Source organism: Schistocerca cancellata, chromosome 3, assembly GCF_023864275.1.
Source record: "Schistocerca cancellata isolate TAMUIC-IGC-003103 chromosome 3, iqSchCanc2.1, whole genome shotgun sequence".
Classification (NCBI taxonomy): Eukaryota; Metazoa; Arthropoda; class Insecta; order Orthoptera; family Acrididae; genus Schistocerca; species Schistocerca cancellata.
This window is the reverse complement of record NC_064628.1, coordinates 99,514,326-99,534,740: the sequence shown is the minus strand read 5'-3', so window position 1 is coordinate 99,534,740 and position 20,415 is coordinate 99,514,326. Positions and strand designations below refer to the sequence as shown.

Genomic DNA, 20,415 nt, shown 5'->3' with positions numbered 1-20,415 from the left:
AACCTCTAGACAAACACTTATTACAGACCACGTACAAAGACGGATATAGTTTTTAATTCACTAAGACGAGTGTGCATTATTAACTAGAAAATACTTGCCTGATGTTCTGTAAAATATTATTTGTGTGTCACGAATCGGCTTTCGGCGTCTTAGACCATCGACAGCTGAAACTAAATACTGCAACCATAGATAAAAAACGTGCAACTTCCACAGATATAACTAATAGCCACAGATATTACTAATAGAGAATCTGCTTATACCACCATGTTGTAATAACCCGAAAAAAGAAAAAAAAAATCCAGCGATCTGTACACGACAAAGAATTTCGTACCAATTTATGGCTGTGGTCTTTATATTGATATGCGATGTATAAGCTGAAGTGCGAGAAAATGCTAAAAGTATTTCGTTTTGCGTTCTCACGACATTTCGTGGCGGTCATGTCGTAATTAGGCAAGAAACGGAGTACGACGAATTTTGACCGGCAAAGGAGTTCGATGCCCAGATAGTATATAGATCACTGCAGAAGATACCTAAAATGACGTAAGAAGTTCTGAAGGGTGGGCTCCATGTGGTTACCAAGTTGTGCAGCGATCGTAGACCATAAAATTACCAAATAAGCAGCAACCAGTGGCAAAATCATGTTTTCTTTATTTACTTTTGCAAATCGATTTCAACTGTACTAGTTGTTGTTGTTACTACTACTCAGGGCACATATTCGTTGAAAGCACCGATGATGACTGTTAATCAGTTGAAACGATTTGCAAAAGTAAATAAAGAAAGCGTGATTTTGTGAGTGGTTGCTGCTTATTTGGTAATTTGAGGTAAGAAGTGTTTACGAAGGTAAGTATTTCATTTTATATGAAGCAGAGATATGTGAAGTTATAAAAAAAAAATGACATGCTGGTCTTTAATTAAAATATCCTAGTTAAAAAAAAGTTACTTTTGTAACAAAGGAAGCCGAAAGCCGGTTCGCGAGAAATAAATAATATAGTCTGCAAACATCAGGAAAGTGTTATTTGTTTAGTGTTGTTGTCAACAGACAGAAAATTTAGTTAATGTGTATGCACGCTTAAGCTCTCTCTTCCTACGGTACTCGGTTAATTGGAGATTATTCTCCTACGAAAACTGCGCGCGCACTCGCAGGACTCCGACAGCGCGCGCGCTCTCCCTCGATAGCTCCCGGAACTTCGCTGCCGCAGATAGTTCCGCGACCCCTCCACAGATGGCGGCACGCGGCCGTCGCCAATCGCGCAAGAACGTCACAATGGCAACCGACGGTCGCCGCTGCAATTAACAATGCTGCCGCGTGCACTTGTGCCGGCCGATCTCGAGCGTCGAATGCCGTACGTCCCGTGCAGTGAATAGCGATGCAGAGAGCTCGAAGTGCGTAGCGATCGGCGCGAGGGAGTCGGTAGGCGGTTGGCGCACCTGGGAGGAGCGAGCGAGCGAGCGGCCCGGCGACCCGGGAGTCGCACCTCGGCGAGCGGTGGGCCGGACACAGGCAGCAGCCAGTGCCCGCCCGTGCCTCCACACGCGCTCCTTCGCCGACAAAACAATGCGCCGGTGGTGCGTGTAAATACGCGCAGCGGCTATTCGGGGAGCAGCCGAGTGCTGGGAGGCAGGGCTCCCAGCCGCCTGTCATGTGTCAGCGACCCTGAGGCCGCCGCCGCCGACGACGACGACTCTTGTTTATATCGATCACGTGGTGTTGTCATTCTGACGCGGCGCATCTGAGTGAGTACCCCTCAAGAAAACGGCTATACATTCTGCATGCAACACGTGTGTCTACACACAACTAACTTACTGTAAGAACGTGGCGTGCTAACGTAATTTACTTACCCGTCTTTAAATTTCTCTAACAAACTTTTACTTTTTGTGAAAGGTACATTGCTCTCTGAAGATAAACAGTATAAAGTAGATCCGCAATTTCTCAGTTTACGAATTTTCCTGGATAAAGGAATGTACAAAGGTTGTCAGAAAAATACAAAGCCCTTAGGTGCCTCTGATGAAGCATGAAATACACTAAAATCTCCATTAAAGCCTTCAGTCAGATCTCCGAAAGCTGTTGTAAGACGATTATTATAAATATTATTACTATTATTGTCATCATCATTCGTAGCTTTATGTGAATCACTACAATCCACTACTTTTTTTTACTGAACATTTATTAGCCAGTTGCCGGTATTTCACTCTCTCCCACCTCTCTTGCTGTTACTTTTACCCTGCCTGCCACTGACGGTTCTGCACAATGAGCAGTCACCAAACAAAATGTAACATAAACTGGCAGTAGCTATGGTTCATTCGTGATGCACCGACAAAAAAGTCAGAGACTTCCTTTTTGTTTTATTGAATCGTGAGGCTTCATATGTAAACACACGAGATCGCTGCAAATGCATTGGTTTATACCAACTCTTTTACTGAATAAACAGCAGTTGTTCTTGACTGTTTTAATCTGTTGCAAACGAATTGAAATGTTTGGCTTTTCACCGCTGCATGCACCTAAAGGAACGCTGCCAAAAATCCCTCAGGAAATCTATATAGTTTGTATCGGAGAGGTAGGAATCACAAATATAAACTGACCATGAGTCACAACTTTTCTTCGCTACCGTAGTACGTTACCCTGCGTTTCGTCCTAAGATTTGTGTACAATTCAGCCACTAAATGCAACCTGTACTTAATGTTCCACTAAAGTGTCATTCACGAGCCGGGTGTGTGCATTCTGTAATATAGTGCATTATGTTTCCTTTGGCAAATTTTCTGTTCCGTAATTTTAGATAAAACAGAAATTCTGAGCGCCAATAGCTATTGGAGGAGCTATACTGGAAAATATTGCTCTTATTTCGATTACGTAACGTTTTTCTCTGTTATGCACAAAACTCTTCCTGGGACACTGGCCACCGACAGGCTGCAATTTTGTGTGTGTGTGTGTGTGTGTGTGTGTGTGTGTGTGTGTGTGTGTGTGTGTGTGTGTGTGCTTGCGCGATCGGATTTTAGGTCTAAATATTTCAGTTATTGATTAAAACTACTGAAACTTTTAGCTTCCACCGTAACAAATGCCTCCCCAAAAGTAACGTTTATAACTCCAGCTATTTATTAATTGATGTTTTCAGTTTTTAGAGGTTTTGTTTTCGGAGTGACACCGTACCTCTATCCTATGAATCAGTGAACGTATCTACTTTCGAACATTTGTTGGTCTCTCTCTCTCTCTCTCTCTCTCTGTCTCTCTCTTTTTCAAAATATACGGGGTATCGCCCCTAAGAGTCGTTAGGCACAACACACGTATCATGCGTTGTGTCAACGGGAAAAGTCAGTTTGTCTCCGGTGCCGAACATGATCTTCAAAGTGAAATTTTACGGGACCATTCTATAGCATGGTCCCAAAAAAGTCCATGTGTTAATAAGGACAGTAAAACATGAATAACAACCAGTATCCCAGCAGTGATGATGTTGATGTTCGGTTTGTGGGGCGCTCAACTGCGCGGTTATCAGCGCCCGTACAAATTCCCAACCTTGGTTCAATCCAATATCGTCACTTTTATGAATGATGATGAAATGATGACAACAAAAACACCCAGTCATCTCGAGGCAGGTGGAAATCCCTGACCCCGCCGGGAATCGAACCCGGTACCCCAGCAGTGACGGCACCGTTCAGGGACGCGCTAACTGGTACCGCCGTGGAGCAGCGCTGCTCACTCGCTGCTAGAGTACTTGTTATTCGTCGTGTTTTACTGTTCCTGTTAATAAACATCGAAAAAACGAATGTCGGCTAGACTAGACTACTTTGGGACTGCTCTATCGAATGGGCACTTAAAATTCCGCTTTGAAAATAATTTGTTTGTAACGGGAAACAAACCCCAGCTTTCTGTGGACTCTAGGCGTCGCATAAAAGATGTGATGAGTAGTCTTTCGTTGGGCTAGAATGAAATTTTCACTCTACAGCGGAGTGTGCGCTGATATGAAACTTTCTGGCAGATAAAAACTGTGTGCCGGACCGAGACTCGAACTCGGGAACTTTGCCTTTCGCGGACAAGTGCTCTACCAACTGAGCTACCCAAGCACGACTCACGCCCCTTCCTCACTGCTTTACTTCTGCCAGTTTCAATATGCCAGGAAATTTCGTATCAGCGCACACTACGCTGTAGAGTGAAACATCCCCCAGGCTGCGGCTAAGCCATGTCTCCGCAATATCCTTTCTTCCAGGAGCGCTAGTTCTGCAAGGTTCGCAGGAGAGCTTCTGTAAAGTATGGAAGGTAGGAGACGAGCTACTGGCGGAATTAAAGCTGTGAGGACGGGGCGTGAGTCGTTCTTGGGTAGCTCAGATGGTAGAGCACTTGCCCGTGAAAGGCAAAGGTCCCGAGTTCGAGTCTCGGTCCGGCACACAGTTTTAATCTGCCAGGAAGTTTTATTTGGGCTGATGCCAGCTATACATTGCAAACACTAAAGTGTAGGTTTCTGCCGAAACACCAGAGAAAATGCGCCTGTCGCCTCTTACAAGAGCCGGCGTATCATATCTGCTACACTCTCTTCCCTATTACGTGATAATACGAAACGAGCTGCCCTTTTTTGCACCCTTTCGATGTCCTCCGTCAATCCCACCTGGAAAGGATCCCACACCGCGCAGCAATATTCTAACAGAGGACGAACGAGCCGGCCGAAGTGGCCGAGCGGTTCTAGGCGCTTCATTCCGGAACCGCTCTGCTGCTTGCTGCTACGGTCACAGGTTCGAATCCTGCCTCGGGCATGGATGTGTCTGATGTCCTAAGGTTAGTTAGGTTTAAGTAGTTCTAAGTCTAGGGGACTGATGACCTCAGATGTTAAGTACAATAGTGCTTAGAGCCATTTGTACCTCTTGCAGTAGACAGCATATATGACGAACTGCTGGGAGTGGGCCAGCGCTCGTTGGACGCCGTTCCTGAATATATACTTCTAGGGAAACACAAGCTTTTAATCTGTTGCCGCATTCGCCTATAGCGATGTGGCGTACTGATTAAGATACCAGATTGCGGGGTTCAAATCTCCACCTGTTCATTCATACGCCATTTTCTCCACTTTCTCGAAGAGAAGTAAAGCACATACTCAGATAGTTCCTACCGTATCATTTCTATTCCTAGGTGTGGCTCTGTAACGGTTTTGTTGTCTACGGAACACTCAGCCTTAAGGTTCCTGCCTTCTTGTTGTGTTTACATTCTGACGTTAACAAATGACTGATTTCTGAAATGATGCACCGCTCATCTACACTAAGACTCTTATCGGCACGGTTTGTATTCCTTTGAGGATTACATACGAGGGCAGTTCAATAAGTAATGCAACACATTTTTTTTCTCGGCCAATTTTGGTTGAAAAAACCTGAAATTTCGTGTGGAATATTTTCAAACATTCCCGCTTCGTCTCGTATAGTTTCATTGACTCCCGACAGGTGGCAGCGCTGTACAGAGCTGTTAAAATGGCGTCTGTAACGGATGTGCGTTGCAAACAACGGGCAGTGATCGAGTTTCTTTTGGCGGAAAACCAGGGCATCTCAGATATTCATAGGCGCTTGCAGAATGTCTACGGTGATCTGGCAGTGGACAAAAGCACGGTGAGTCGTTGGGCAAAGCGTGTGTCATCATCGCCACAAGGTCAAGCAAGACTGTCTGATCTCCCGCGTGCGGGCCGGCCGTGCACAGCTGTGACTCCTGCAATGGCGGAGCGTGCGAACACACTCGTTCGAGATGATCGACGGATCACCATCAAACAACTCAGTGCTCAACTTGACATCTCTGTTGGTAGTGCTGTCACAATTGTTCACCAGTTGGGATATTCAAAGGTTTGTTCCCGCTGGGTCCCTCGTTGTCTAACCGAACACCATAAAGAGCAAAGGAGAACCATCTGTGCGGAATTGCTTGCTTGTCATGTGGCTGAGGGTGACAATTTCTTGTCAAAGATTGTTACAGGCGATGAAACATGGGTTCATCACTTCGAACCTGAAACAAAACGGCAATCAATGGAGTGGCGCCACACCCACTCCCCTACCAAGAAAAAGTTTAAAGCCATACCCTCAGCCAGTAAAGTCATGGTTACAGTCTTCTGGGACGCTGAAGGGGTTATTCTGTTCGATGTCCTTCCCCATGGTCAAACGATCAACTCTGAAGTGTATTGTGCTACTCTTCAGAAATTGAAGAAACGACTTCAGCGTGTTCGTAGGCACAAAAATCAGAACGAACTTCTCCTTCTTCATGACAACGCAAGACCTCACACAAGTCTTCGCACCCGAGAGGAGCTCACAAAACTTCAGTGGACTGTTCTTCCTCATGCACCCTACAGCCCCGATCTCGCCCGTCGGATTTCCATATGTCTGGCCCAATGAAGGACGCAATCTGTGGGATGCACTACGCGGATGATGAAGAAGTTATTGATGCAGTACGACGTTGGCTCCGACATCGACCAGTGGAATGGTACCGTGCTGGCATACAGGCCCTCATTTCAAGGTGGCGTAAGGCCGTAGCATTGAATGGAGATTACGTTGAAAAATAGTGTTGTGTAGCTAAAAGATTGGGGAATAACCTGGTGTATTTCAATGCTGAATAAAACAACCCCTGTTTCAGAAAAAAATGTGTTGCATTACTTATTGAACTGCCCTCGTACTAATGTCGCATCTTGATTCTGCTCGTGAACGAGAGCGTAGTATCACATACGGTAGTTAATATGAAGTCAACAACTCGAGTAAGCAAGAGCTTTCTTTACCTAAGCTGAATACACAAATGATCACCTCATACACCGTTCGCCCAGAATTTTCAGAGGCCGATTTTATGTCTGTCGTGTAAGCGACGTCAACTTATTAAACTACGGTGGGAGTTTGAACTAACAGCTGTAGACAACAATTGTGCAGTCTACCAGTCCGTTGTGAGCAGGCAGTGTTAAATAGTCGACGTACGGCAACAGTGTCTCAGAGTTGTGTTGCAAGTCGCACTGGAGCAGCATCACTAAATCAAATATTCAGGACATTCTCCAGAATGTTTTGAAGAAGCGAATGGTGTGTGCGAGGTTTGTCTCGCACAGCTTGACTCCCGAACAAAAACTGAGGTGCTTGGAAGCCCGCCTCGACTTCACTGACGTGAATACGACGACAATACATTTCTGTAAAAAAATCATCACAGGTGACGAGAGTTGGTATTTTATCAATACGAACCCACCACAAAAGGACAAAGTACAGAAACTCACACATCCGCCGTTCAAGCCAATGTGGCGCGGAAGTTGAACAACTTCCCAAAGGAGTATTTTTAGGAGTTTCGCATGGTTGTATGAAATTTCTGTACTTTGAACTCAAGTGGAGCAAGACTATATAGAACACGAGGGCATTAAAACCACCATCTTAACTCCGTTGTGTTTTTTGGTAACCCAGTCTCGAAACTTTTCCGACTGACAGGGTACGCTATGCCATCATTTCAGGAATTGATGGGTGGGGGGGGGGGGGCGTGATGGGGAACTAAAATCGGAGATTCTCGCCCTCCTCCCCCCCCCCCCTCACTAAATAGTTGCACCAAATATCCGGTCTGTAAACGGGTGTACGGGCCCTTATGTGGACGCGTACGATCACGAGCTTCCATTATTTTTTTTTTCTGAAATTGAGTTGCGCAGGATGGACAAGACGGGAAATCAGTTCTGAAAACAAGCAGGTTTCTACACCCTTTTGTCTGCCAAATAAGAATATCATCAAAGTACTCCACCTGGTATCCAAAATATGAGATAAGCGAAACACCCTCAGACTTCAAGAAGAATGTTCCAAAGCTTATTCCAAAGAAGGCAGATGCTGACAAGTTGTGAATATTACCGAACCATTAGTTTAATATGTCGCAGCTGCAAAATACTGACGCGAAATATTTGCAGAAAAATGTACGAACACATATAAGCTTACTTTGGAGTAGGCAAGTTCGGGTTCCGGAGAAATGTAAGAAGGCGCGAGGCAATTATGACACAACCATCTGCTTTAGAAAATAGGCTTTTGACAATTTTGACTACCATCTTCGAAATTCTAAAGGTAAAAGGGATCAGATACAGGGACCGGAAAGTTATCAACGACATGTACAGAAACCAGACTGCCATTACAAGAGTCGAAGGACTTGAAAGGAACTGAGACATTGATTTAGCCCATACCGAATGTTGCTCAGTGTGTACACTGAACAAGCAGTAAAGGAGCCAACGATGAATCTGGCCAGCGAAATTTTCACGGAGATGGAATAAAAACTTTGAGGTGTCCGCATGACATTGTAATTTTCTGAGACGATAGAGCACTTGCAAGAGCCGTTTAACGGAATCAATAGTAAAACTTGCTGGCAGATTGAAACTGTGTGCTGGACCAGGCCTCGAACCCTGGACCGCGGCTTTTCACGGGCGAGTGCTTTACAAACTGAACTACCCGAACACGAATCACGACTTCGGTTTCAATCTGCCAGGAAGTTTCGTATCAGAGCACACTTTGCTGCAGAGTGAAAATTCATTCTGGAAACAATCCCCCAGGCTGGGGCTAAACCATGTTCCCGCAATGTCTTTTCTTCCAGTAGTGCTGGTCCCGCAAGTTTCGGAGGAGAACGTGTTTGAAGTTTGGAGGTCAGAAGATGAGGAGATGGCTGTGAGGACCGGTCGCGAGTAGTGCTCTCGTAGCTCAATTGCCGGCACTGCAGGTCAGCGTGTTCGCTCAGAGGGTTAGTCACCCTCTGGAACAAAAAAAAAGAAAAAAAGAAAAAAAAACTGAGTAAATGGATCAACGACGATCTTGAATGGGAGTCATGGGACGCCCGCCCCTAACAAATGGAACTAACAATAACGAAAAAAGAGATTAAAAAAAGTTGCAAGAAGACTTCCTCCCAAGAGGCGAAGGTCCCGAGTTCGAGCCCCAGTCCAGCACACAGTTTCAATCTGCCAGGAAGTTTCATAGCAGCGCTGATGAGTAAAAACTCGTTCCGGGAATGGGTAGTGCTTTCAAAAGAGGTTACAGGACGAACAGCTACAAATGTAAAACAAAGCTAATGAAATGTAGTAGAATTAAATCAGCCGATACTGAGGGATTAAGATTAGGAAATGACACTAGAAGTAGACGATTTTTCTTATTTTTGTAGCAAAATAACTGATAACAGCATAAGTGGAGACAATGTGAAATGTAGATTGGCAATAGCAAGAAAACATTTCTGAAAAAGAAAAAATTGTGAATGTCTAATATAAACTGAAGTGTTAGGAAATCGTTTTTTTTTTTTTTTTTTTTAAGATATTTGTCTGGAGTGCGAACTTGTACGGAAGGGAAACCCGGCTCATTTGCTTCTGGGCGGCCTCTCGGAGTGGCCGCGTGGTTTGAGGCGCCATGTCACGGAGTGCGCGCCCCCTCTCGCCGGAGATTAGAGTCCTCCCTCGGGCGTGGGTGTGTGTGTTGTTCTTAGCGTAAGTTAGTTTAAGTTGTGTGTAAGTGTGGGGACCGGTGACCTCAGCAGTTTCTTGCATCTGTAGCAACAGATGTGAATACATCACCCTCGTCTCTTCAAGACCTCACGTGCATGCGTATTCGTGCTTAACAGGGTTTTAAACTCGTAGTGCACAGCTACAAATTACGGAGCCCTGTTCATACGTCCGATACAAGTAGTGCATAACACAGCAATGAAAAATACAGACCTGTTGAATAATGCTCATCTTCTTGAAGCGTGTATGATAAACAGTCCAGAAAAGAAGAGAACATAAGCTCTCTCAATTTAGTGGTGCTGAAGAAAGTTGAAGAGTATATGGATAGATAGGGTAACTAATGAAGTGGTACTGAATCTAAATGACGAAAAATAGATTTGTGGCACAATTTTGAAGTAAAAGAATGGATAGGATACGTCCTGAAACGTCAAGCACCGTTCAGTTTTGTAATGGGGGGAAGTTTGGCGGCAAATGCTGGGGAGGGAAGACCAATGCTTGAACACAGTGACCAGGTTCAGATGGACGTAGTCTTCACTACTTGTGCAAAAGTGAAGAGGCTTGTACAGGATAGACTAATCTGGATAACTGCAGCAGACCAATCTTTGAATTGAAGGTGGCAACAACAGCAACAACAACATCGTACTGTAAACGTTGGTGGTCCAATACGCTTCTCTGGAACCCACTTGTAGACTCCTTCCGTGCCGGCCGCGGTGGCCGTGCGGTTCTAGGCGCTCCAGTCCGGAGCCGCGCTGCTGCTACGGTCGCAGGTTCGAATCCTACCTCGGGCATGGGTGTGTGTGATGTCCTTAGGTTAGGTTTAAGTAGTTCTAAGTCTAGGGGACTGATGACCACAGCAGTTGAGTCCCATAGTGCTCAGAGCCATAGACTCCTTCCGTGTTTCTGATGCGCATTCTCCACGCGCTGTAGGCGTTGCGTTAGAGTGGTTCTCTGTTGCGGTATGAAGGAACGAAGGCGCCAGTCGGCTGGGTTTGTTTTGGACTGGGTCGTGTGGCGGAGAGCACAACGCGCAACAGAGTGGGTGCAGCAGAAAGAGCAGCGGCGGCACGACCAAGACCAAAACGACCGCCGACCGAGGTTGCATTCTTGGCGTGCAGTTCTCCGTGACGCCCGCCGACTCCTACTCCAGCGTGACTTGCCTTCTCCGCTTTTCTGCCAAAGGGTCAGACCACAGAAACACATCAACGTCCCTACGAGTGTAACCCCCTGCAAACGTACTACCCGACCACGATATTATAACACTTGGCCTCCTCACGCTATTTCACTAGAACACGCTGCATCACTTGATAGTACAGTGTCTAACATTCTGCGTGGTGTCTGTCTGTTCTACATCGTGTCTCCCTACCACTTTCGCGCAACGACGCTCTGAGCGTGTTTTTTAGGGAATTGACTAGTTTGAACCTGGGACCTGTTGCTGGTAAGGAGACGCCAGACCACACATGACATGTAGAGTTCAGAAGAGTTCAGTGAGACTAGCAATGATATAATCAAACACTTAATTATTTCAGCGTCAGCTCCACTGCACTCCCTGTAAAAGAATCTTCAAACTAACTAAATTTAGTGGAAGGGGTTCAAGGCTTTCCTACTTTTAGTTAGCTGGTAAAATAACGTCGAAAAAACAGTTAAGTTTACCACTGGAATTTTTATTATACTCACAAAACACTATTTATAAATTGCACTATTGATAAAAGGAAATATTTTGATACATGATGATAAAAAACCACCGCGTTCAACAAAAATGTGAACGAATATTCCCTGAATGGGTTTCGAAGTTCTATAATGCATCGAAGGATAACCTATGGCATATCACATCTACACTCCTGGAAATGGGAAAAAGAACACATTGACACCGGTGTGTCAGACCCACCATACTTGCTCCGGACACTGCGAGAGGGCTGTACAAGCAATGATCACACGCACGGCACAGCGGACACACCAGGAACCGCGGTGTTGGCCGTCGAATGGCGCTAGCTGCGCAGCATTTGTGCACCGCCGCCGTCAGTGTCAGCCAGTTTGCCGTGGCATACGGAGCTCCATCGCAGTCTTTAACACTGGTAGCATGCCGCGACAGCGTGGACGTGAACCGTATGTGCAGTTGACGGACTTTGAGCGAGGGCGTATAGTGGGCATGCGGGAGGCCGGGTGGACGTACCGCCGAATTGCTCAACACGTGGGGCGTGAGGTCTCCACAGTACATCGATGTTGTCGCCAGTGGTCGGCGGAAGGTGCACGTGCCCGTCGACCTGGGACCGGACCGCAGCGACGCACGGATGCACGCCAAGACCGTAGGATCCTACGCAGTGCCGTAGGGGACCGCACCGCCACTTCCCAGCAAATTAGGGACACTGTTGCTCCTGGGGTATCGGCGAGGACCATTCGCAACCGTCTCCATGAAGCTGGGCTACGGTCCCGCACACCGTTAGGCCGTCTTCCGCTCACGCCCCAACATCGTGCAGCCCGCCTCCAGTGGTGTCGCGACAGGCGTGAATGGAGGGACGAATGGAGACGTGTCGTCTTCAGCGATGAGAGTCGCTTCTGCCTTGGTGCCAATGATGGTCGTATGCGTGTTTGGCGCCGAGCAGGTGAGCGCCACAATCAGGACTGCATACGACCGAGGCACACAGGGCCAACACCCGGCATCATGGTGTGGGGAGCGATCTCCTACACTGGCCGTACACCACTGGTGATCGTCGAGGGGACACTGAATAGTGCACGGTACATCCAAACCGTCATGGAACCCATCGTTCTACCATTCCTAGACCGGCAAGGGAACTTGCTGTTCCAACAGGATAATGAACGTCCGCATGTATCCCGTGCCACCCAACGTGCTCTAGAAGGTGTAAGTCAACTACCCTGGCCAGCAAGATCTCCGGATCTGTCCCCCATTGAGCATGTTTGGGACTGGATGAAGCGTCGTCTCACGCGGTCTGCACGTCCAGCACGAACGCTGGTCCAACTGAGGCGCCAGGTGGAAATGGCATGGCAAGCCGTTCCACAGGACTACATCCAGCATCTCTACGATCGTCTCCATGGGAGAATAGCAGCCTGCATTGCTGCGAAAGGTGGATATACACTGTACTAGTGCCGACATTGTGCATGCTCTGTTGCCTGTGTCTATGTGCCTGTGGTTCTGTCAGTGTGATCGTGTGATGTATCTGACCCCAGGAATGTGTCAATTAAGTTCCCCCTTCCTGGGACAATGAATTCACGGTGTTCTTATTTCAGTTTCCAGGAGTGTATAATCTAGGCTTAAATTAAGTTTCATAAAAGAGAAAACTATCAAAAATGGTCTACAGTGTCCCTCAATTATCTTTAATTACTTATTTAACTTGGCGTAAATTACAGTGGCTGATGTGGATTCTCAGTAATTATATAACAGAAAAATCATTGCGTTTCAGATATTAACTTCTAACATCAAATGTGAATACCACGAAGTTTAATTGACGATCGACACGAGTATTATGAAAAAGGGAATGTGACTGATGAGACTTCTGCAGTTCTGAGTGAAGCCTTATGCGCTCTTATGCGGCATCGCGTGCGTCCATTACCTTGTCGGTGGTTAGGCAGCGTCATGGGCGGTGGGCGGCGCAGCTCCACACACCTCGCCGTCTCGGTAGCAACTCTCTCGAACCTATCCTTACTACTGTTTACCGAAGTTGGTTTGAGAGAAAGGTATCTGGCTGTGTTTTCAACTGACCAATCAACGTCTCAATGTTAACCTTAAGCTCCGCCTACAAAAATTCTGCCTATCCAATGATAAACGTTATACTTTTCATTGTGGGGCAATGTTTTTAATGTTTGCAACGTAACGGAGACGCGTATAGTCTCACGCTAAAACTTGCTGGTGTGGCCCTTTTAGTGTTATCGTAAGATCTTAACTGTTCTTCTGAAGGGCTCTAGCTTTTAACGTGGACTGGGGGGTGGTCCTGGCGGTCGGCGGACGATGTCGGTGTCCGTCCCTTATCGTAGGGCCTCCTAGCCTACACGGCTCTGCTCTCGGCTTCTGTTCTCGTTTCTCCCCTCGGAACTGCGTCTGTTTCACGGTGGGAAGGTATGACATGCATTGTGGTATTCCATTTGCTCACTCGTTGATCGTATTACTTTGATTAATTTAATGTCAGGATTTATTCGGAGCTATGTGACATACTGCCGGATTTGCTATCATGTCAGGGTTTTCATGGAAGGTGTTGGATTTGCCTGACACCTTACAAGTGGGCACACTAAAAAGCTGAAACGCAGCGAGAAATGCTTGCTTAACATTAATGCAAATGATAGCCAAGCCTGTAGGCTGCAGTGTTGTGTTTGACCACGAATGGCACACGTCCTCACTATTTTGGAAGTGTCAATCGTGGTCGAAAGAGTGTTCTGTGTAGTTGCGAGTGCACGGTGTCTGAACTCGGTGCATTCGAAGGCAGGCAAAGTATAGGTGCTCTTATGGTGGGTGCTTCCATAGCCGAAGCAGCCAAAGTGTTCAGTGTTTCAAGAGGTGCTGTGTCGAAGATTTATAGCGCACACAGGAAAAGGCGAAAACCAACGTCCGGTAAGGTGCAACGTGGACGAAAATGCGTTGAGTGATCGTGACATACTGCTATTGAAGCAGATTGTTGCAGAAGTCACTACAGGCTTGAACGTTGCACTGGCGAAAATCGTGAGCACCAAAACGATACAGAAGGAATAGGGCGAGCTGGACTTCGAAAACTATTCATCGATGATGAAAGTGCCCGTAACAGGAAAACTGAAGCCATACAACTTGGACTGTGGAGCAGTGGAAGAGTGAAACATCGCGCGGGGTTCGGTGATTTGGGTAGCCGTACCATGGTATTCCATGAGCCTGTAACCTCCCTCCTACTAATCGGCCTATCCTGCTTGCGATATAAAATATGACCGTGGATCGAGTGTATGCCTAACGGATTTTTACTAATCGGATAATGCTATCTTTGCCGAAGAGGTGATAACGGTAAGTAGGAGGAAAGTGTACAACCGACTCTTCTGATGGAAAGTCTACTAAAAATAAAAAGTAATTAAACCGAACAGGGTTATAATTTGGAAAATGAAAGTTATTTTGTGCATTCACTCACGGACAACACTGGACAGAAAAGGGATACCACTGATCATGAATCTAAAAGTTACACTAATGAACGAAAAGGAAGTAATTAACGGTCGCCAGTACACTAGGGCAATTTAAATGCAAAATCCTGTACAAGTTGATGGGAAAGAAAAACATGCATTGTTGAACACTGACGTGGCAACTGAAGGTTTCACGCTTTTTGACACTAATTTTGAGTATGTAATGACAAAGAAAACTGAGAAGTCACACTTACGTTATGTTTGACATTAAATTTTGAAAAAGGCAATTGAGTGATGATTTGGAAAATATGCAATTAAACTGTATGTTAGTACTGAACTTCGTTACGTGAACAATGACTTTGTCACCTCAGCATAACGTCATCAAAGAAATTTAGAAAAAAAAAGCAAGCACTTTTTACTTTGCCATCCGGAACCGCGTGACTGCTACGGTCACACGTTCGAGTCCTGCCTCGGGCATGGATGTGTGTGATGTCCTTAGGTTAGTTAGGTTTAGGTAGTTCTAAGTTCTAGGGAACTGATGACCTCAGATGTTAAGTCCCATAGTGCTCAGAGCCATTTGAACCATTTACTTTGCCATACTTATTTTGCAAATTGGATTTCATATTATTGTCTGAACAAATGAGCCTTTTTTACTGACTTGAAAAGAATTAAATACTAGAATACTTACCAAACCAAACAGCCATGTGCTCCAAGCTATATGTAAAATAAAGAAAACTTCCGCACTCATAATTTGTGCATTTCTTTAGATTTGGATTTTTTTCCAGTGATTGATTCTCAAACTTGAAAAATGATATTGCTTTACTTAAGTCATATACTGAAGCCTCTGCTGTACAACAGTTAATGAAAGTAGACTGAGGCTAAAATTCTTAAAAGAGAATCTATTCATTAATAAACTGGCTGTAACTATTCAATTTGTTTCTTATGACACTCAGCGTATTAGGAAAAAAAGGAACATGGATCCTGCTTGGTAACAATGTCTGGGGGCAATTAGGACACAATCGCCCTGAGTTTAAATGATTATTATTTAAATAAATCTTATCAATCACATCACATTCAGTTGTGCTGCTGGGTTAGCTGTTAATACTTCCTACCAATGAACAGTCTTACTTCAGTGATGTGCATACGACGAAACTCGGAGCCGATAACGAAACTCGGAGCCGACGACGAAACTGTGTTGCTAGAACCGCTGCTGTTGTTGAACACGGTAGTATCTTGTGGAGCCACGGTTTATTACAGGAACGGGTAATCGTAATTAATGCAGCCTCTTCCGCCCGTCCACCGTCTGTCTTATATTCTCAGCACGCTCTTGCCACTGTTGACCCTGATATACTGAATTCCCTAACGATTTCCGAAATGGAATGTCCTATGCGTCTAGCTCGAACCACCATCCAACGTTCAAAGTCTGTTAATTCCCATAATGTGGCCACAATCACATCGGAAACAATTTCACACGTGTCACCTGAGCGCAGATGACTGTTCCGCCAATACGCTGCCTTTTTGTACCTTGTGTACGCGATACTACAGCCATCTGTACATGTGCATGACTTTTGTCACGTAATTCTATAGCTTTACGTGTAATCCTAGTCGCAGTATAGCTTGAAGTCTTCATATTGACAAAGCAATGCCACAGGTTTAATAATCCATTGAACGAAGGCCAGGTGCAAGACTTTCAACTGGACACCACTTCGAATTACCTGTCCGCAATCTACCTCAGTAGTCCTTCCGGGAAGAAGGGTCCTACAGTTTAACGCGGAATACCAATCGCTTGTCTTTCCTTGCGGATCATCGCACCATTGGAAGATTAAGGTGGGATTCGATCCCGCAACGTTTCGGTTTCCAATAAGCGCCTTAAGACTAGATTTCTACGGTCGCAGGTTCGAATCCTGCCTCGGGCATGGATGTGTGTGGTGTCCTTAGGTTAGTTAGGTTTAAGTAGTTCTAAGTTCTAGGGGACTGATGACCACAGCAGTTAAGTCTCATAGTGCTCAGAGCCATTTGAACCATTTTTAAGACTAGACCACCAGCCTCGACAACGCCAGAGAAGAAAGGAATTCTAATTCCAAGTAAGAAATGCAGTTGCCTCTGAGGATCGAACCGTAACCTTTGTTATTATTTATTACCCATGATGGCATGTATCTTTCCGTTAGCTGCTTCTGTCAGCTGGTAATTAGGGTAATACTAGGAAGCGATACGAAATGGGACGAACACGTAAAATCAGTATTCGGGAAGGCGAACAGAATAACACACTTGTTGGAAAGGTGCTTGGAAAAGGAGTCACAAACAGGACCGTAGTTAAACAAGATCTAGAGTATTGTTCCAGTGTTTGAATTCATTGTCAAGTAAACGTGAGAAGAAACGTCGAACGAAATCAGAGATGACAAGTTCGGGTCTTGCAGGTGTGGGGCTACGCCGGGGTGCGCGCGCGATTCAAGTAAACAATAGAGTGTAAGCGAGAATAACTAGATGTTGGCTGCTTATTGTTTGTTTACTCAGATCGCGTTAAGCAGGGCCTAATACTTTGTTAGTGGATTGGATGTGGAAACTAAAACATGGGATCGGATTTTCTTAGGCAAAAAAATTAGTCTCCTAAGCGAGCGTCGCTCTCGAACGAGAACTTTAAATTGACGTGCGTGAAGGGAAATATGCACCTTACGTCATACACTATTTGCTGCGACTCTATTTTGATTCTGCCGTGACTTAAGATGGCTAACTAAATAATTATATAATTAAATGACTAAGTGATTAACTTGCCATCGATGTCCTACCTAAGCTTCTCCAACCAAAACATTTTTATTCAAGCAACGGTAAAGCGTTTGAGTCACTTGCTCATTTCACCACACCCACGACATAAACTTTACCATTACGAGTTAACGATTAACGATGAATTTCAATTCCCGATTAACCTCCTGTAAGGTAACGCTTTAAGGCGTTAAGTAACGTTTAACGAAGTTAACTTTTTTAATAACAGATTAACGACTAGCGAAGTTAATTTTTTGATTAACGTTGCCGAGCTATGGCTATGACTCTAGGGAAGGTGTTAAATCCCCTCCCGACCGTCACGGTTTACATTTTACGTGGTTTCCTTAAAATCGCCTGAGGAATTCTGGGCTGTTTCCCTTAAAAAATCAAGACGGTTCGTTTGCCCCCGCCTTGCCAATGTCGACTGGACGCTAAACTCTATTGTTTCTCACTTATCCATTTATTCGGTCTGGAAAAACACTTCATAATTCACTAAATATCGGTCCGCCATACAGTACCTTTTACTAGCGTTACTACTACTGCAACAGCATAAGAAGAGCCAGGAATATACTGCCGTGTGTTCAGAATTCTCCCATATGCTAAGCAACGGCCGCTGCCTCCGTTTCAAGTGTGTTCCTTACACCAATCGTAAACTCTTACGCTTTCTATTTTTTTGCTGCACATTTAAATAACTACTGTTCTGATTCATAAATATGGGACCACTACATAGAAAGAGGACAGTGATAGACATACAATGTTACACATCCAGTAGTATGTCCTGTTAATTACAAATGTTTGTTGTAACAGGTGTAGGAGAAGCAAGAATACAGTTTCTACTGTTATATTGTTTTATTTGAAGTATGTCAGGCACGCAAAACAAACGACATAGACCTTACCTTTAAAGTTTTGGTGGTTATTAAATAAAAATACATCGCAGAGGCGACTTCATCTTACTGTGTTCTTCTTAATAGCCTCGGATTTAGCTTCTCTTCTAATGAGTTAGCTATTTAATGTTCCGCAGACCATTTTAACGATCCTTCTATCGAAATGACATGGAAAGAGTCAGTTTACAGGTTATTTATACATGATTAGAGTTAACATTAATGAATTCATCATCATTTTATTCCTTCTCATGTAACTATACTTTTCAAAAGTTTTCTAATTTTTTGTTTTTTTAGTGGCTAGCAATTTTTAAATAGCAATTCCTCAATGGTACAGAATGAAATGTCAAGGAGAAATAGTTTTAAATTAGGCTTGAAACTTGTTTCGCTACATGTAATACATTTTATGTTATTTGGGGAAATTATCAAAAATGTTTATTACTGCATGCTGAATTCCTTTCTGAGCCACTGATAGCTTTAACAGGGGGTATTAAAAGTCGTTTTTCCCTCTAGTGTTGTAGGTACATAGTCACTGTTCTTCTCTAATTGTGAAGGATTATTTATGACAGATTTCACTAGGGAAAAGATGTACTGTGATGGTGCAATTAAAATGCCTAACTCCTTGAAGAGGTACCTACTTGACGTCCGTGGGTGAACACCACATATTATTCTTACTGCTCGCTTTTGTGCAATCAACACTTCCTATCAAAGTGATGAAATGGTTCAAATGGCTCTGAGCACTATGGGACTTAACTTCTGAGGTCATCAGTCCCCTAGAACTTAGAACTACTTAAACCTAACTAACCTAAGGACATCACACACATCCATGCCCGAGGCAGGATTCGAACCTGCGACCGTAGCAGTCGTGCGGTTCCGGACTGAGCGCCTAGAACCGCTCGGCCACCACGGCCGGCTCAAAGTGATGAGTTACCCCCGAAAATTATTCCGTACGAGATAACTGAGAGGAAATGTGCAAAATATGTCAGGAGGTTGATACGTTTGTCTTAAAGATTAGCAATTCAGACGTCTAATCCAGATGACGACTCTTGTCCTCACTTACCTGAAAATGATTAATATGGTGATTTTTGTTATGAAAGTAACTGTTTAAAACTATAGAATATGAGTAGATATTGCAGCAGTTCGATATTGGGTCGAAACGTCTATGGGGGAACCAGTGTTGCTGGAATTGTGGTAGCTTGGGTATCTTATATGGTGATACGTGAATGGAGCGGGCGAGTAGTTCTGCTTTGGAAGCCCGGTTTGCAATAAAGGTACCTGCCCGTTGATGTAATCTGGACTTCAGACCAGCGGGAGCGCGATGTGTAAGTAGCGAGATTCTTTCTGCACTGGCGGATCTCCTCTGGAGTCGAGACGCGAGGCCAAGGTCGCTGGAGCAGTAGTATAGCGGTTCATCGTCAGCTGCCGCGCATTATCTCGGTCAGCCCTACATGTGGTACAGGGCAGCAGTTCTGACGTCACTACAATCACGTTAGGCAAGATAGTCTGTGAAACCGTTCCAGATTTGCCTCCCGACGAGAAGTAAAGCGGAGAACTTCATCCTCGCCAAAAAAAAATGCTTCAAATGGCTCTGAGCACTATGGGACTCAACTGCTGTGGTCATCAGTCCCCTAGAACTTAGAACTACTTAAACGTAACTAACCTAAGGACATCACACACACCCATGCCCGAGGCAGGATTCGAACCTGCGACCGTAGCAGCAGCTCGGCTCCGGACTGGAGCGCCTAGAACCGCACGGCCACCGCGGCCGGCCATCCTCGCCAAGATAACATGCGAGATGATTCGTAATCAGTGTAGACAGGCAGAAACCTCTAGTTAGGGGTTTACTGTCTGAAAATTTCGTAAAGGTTTCATCACAAAACAAAACTATTACAAAAATTCCAATCCCAAAGAAAGCAGGGGTAGACAGATGTGAAAATTACCGAACTATCAGTTTAATAAGTGACAGCTGCAAAATACTAACGCGAATTCTTTACAGACGAATGGAAAAACTGGTAGAAGCCGACCTCGGGGAAGATCAGTTTGGATTCCGTAGAAATGTTGGAACACGTGAGACAATACTGACCTTACGACTTATCTTAGAAGAAAGATTAAGGAAAGGCAAACCTACATTTCTAGCATTTGTAGGCAGAGAAAGCTTTTGACAATGTTGACTGGAATACTTTCTTTCAAATTCTGAAGGTGGCAGGGGTAATATACAGGGAGCGAGAGGCTATTTACAATTTGTACAGAAACCAGTTGGCAAT

At 44.9% G+C, this 20,415-nt stretch overlaps 1 protein-coding gene across 1 annotated transcript in view; it reads left to right on the top strand.

The window, feature by feature from the left end:
- The first annotated feature begins 1,282 nt into the window (after positions 1 to 1,282).
- The window catches only part of LOC126177105 (proton channel OtopLc), a 760,838-nt gene continuing 741,705 nt past the window's right edge, over positions 1,283 to 20,415 (top strand). Inside the window, exon 1 of the mRNA XM_049924368.1 lies at positions 1,283 to 1,734. The gene's annotated coding sequence lies outside the window, so the exon portion shown is untranslated. The remainder of the gene's footprint in view (positions 1,735 to 20,415) is intronic.